Raw genomic sequence first — 2,066 nt, forward strand, 5'->3', positions numbered from 1 at the left:
GGCCTCTCCTGCCACGCTAGCTTGTTTGCTGGAGGCTGAATTATCAGTAGGAACTCTTCATTTATCTTTTACCCTGAAATGACTACTTCGCAAGAGCCATGAGGACTCTTCTCGGCAAACACATTTTTAAAAAAGTGTATTTTTAAAAAAGTTTCTTGCAGGACCTGCCGGGGTCCAGCCTCGGCGGTGGTTGAGACTCGTACAGAGGAAGGCGACACGGGTGATCAGGAACAAAAATTAGACTAAGACCTCAGTGCGGCATTTTGTGCAGGGGACGCGGAACCAAGATGGCGGTAGAAAGAGAGCGAGCGAGAAGGACCAGCTTTGTGGCCTGGTGGTTAAGGCAGCAGAATCACATGTGACTGATCACAGAGTTTGAGTCCTGGGCCCAGAAGCTTGAAAAAACATGCCAGGTGCTTGTGCATGCATTTCTAAAATCCTGAAAGGAAGAGCAAATAGAGAAGGGATTGTGTTATGGCCATTTCCTGTGGGGAGGCGCTTTCTCCTCTCCCACTCTCTCTTCTTTCTGTCTCTCTCTGGCAAGTGCATGTGCCCTCTAGCAAAAAGGAATGATTTCTTCCATGAGAGAGAGAGGTGCCACCCTTGAGAGAGAAAGATGGCACCCCCACCAGGATTCCAACACCGTGATCCACCCTCCTCCTCAGCCAGGCTAGATCACACAGCTGGCTGGTATACTGGGAGGTTTTGGAATGCCATCCCCGAGCCTATCTATGTGAGTCAGCCTCGCAGAACACTGCAGCTTACTGCCGCGTCACCATCTGGCCCTCCATTTAAATATTTAGATTGGGTGTTGGCATTTTCAATTAAGTATGTTTTAAATGTAAGCTCTAATGTTACTTTATTCTGATATTGTATCAGTTTTATTGATCCAATGCAGCAGGCAATCAGTGTTAGGTGCCGTAGGCACCTACCACCCCCTTCTTTCCGCACTCTGCTATAACCAAGCCGGCTCTACTTCATTGCCTCAGGGGAGGATTTCAAGAGATCTTCAGAAAGTTTACGGAAAGAAATGTCTTGTCAAAGTCTATGCATGCATGGATTTCAAATTTTTGGGGCCAAAATAAGCTCATATTTTAGTTACATTTTCTATAAACTTAAAAGACAAGAGAGAGGGAAAAAGCCCCCCAATATGGGATGCGACCATGCCACAATCGCTTCTTTTCCATTTGTCCATCCTGTTGGATTTCGGGCATGTACCTATATTCGTTTGGCACGTTTCTCAAACTTCCAGGGCCAGGATTCAAACTGTGGTAGGCATGTGGGATCTGGCTCCCTTAACCACTAGGCTACAGAGCTGGCCCTTCCGCAAGCTTTGAATTTCCTCGTATAGTCTGGGTAAAGGGAATAGAGGGAGGATTGTGGGTCTTTCATAGTAGCAGTCCGAGGAGGGGGTCATGGGGTCATTTCCCAGAGAGGAGTAGCCCCTCTGGTTTGTGCTAGGGAGATGGACCAGAAACAATAGGCCTCCCGACTGCCATAGAAGCAGTGATGAACAGGGGACAATGAATGACTTAGTGGAAACTTACTGACAACAATGATCCCCGCTCCTGCCCTGCCCAAATAGCTGGCACCGTGGAAAGTCCCAAGGCCTCATCTTGACCTCAGGGAGGCAGGAACAGCAAGAATGACTCAGGTCAAATTTCCCGACCCTGCTGAGATGGGTGCAGAATTGAAATGAAGTAGATTTAGAAAGACAACAAAGAGCAGCAATGTTTCTTGCATTCTTAGATTGATAGGCTGGGGCTAATAACAGCAAAGAAACATGCCTTTTAATCTACCAAGGCTCTTGGGCATAGTAAATGAGCAGGCAGAGGGGAGCCATACGTGGTACACAGGAAATTATAAGCTTAAAATGAAGCCTTTTTTTCTTTTATCTCACATCAGAGAATATGATCTCCTTCATGGAGCAATTTTTATGCAATAGCATTATAGAAAGACTGAGAAAGGATGAAAAATAGTTGGGGTGCTTGAAAGAACATCTCTTACATAAATTGGCTCAGCCTTTTCAGAAAGCAATTAGACGGTGTCTAGGCAACAGGTACATC

General features: G+C 46.2%; 1 pseudogene; it reads right to left on the reverse strand.

The window, feature by feature from the left end:
- LOC102481744 (40S ribosomal protein S2-like) overlaps nucleotides 1-1,815 on the reverse strand; it is a 3,682-nt pseudogene extending 1,867 nt beyond the window's left edge.
- Nucleotides 1,816-2,066: the final 251 nt, after the last annotated feature.

The sequence above is a fragment of the Tupaia chinensis genome, unplaced genomic scaffold (assembly GCF_000334495.1).
Source record: "Tupaia chinensis unplaced genomic scaffold, TupChi_1.0 Scaffold000571_1, whole genome shotgun sequence".
Lineage (NCBI taxonomy): Eukaryota > Metazoa > Chordata > Mammalia > Scandentia > Tupaiidae > Tupaia > Tupaia belangeri.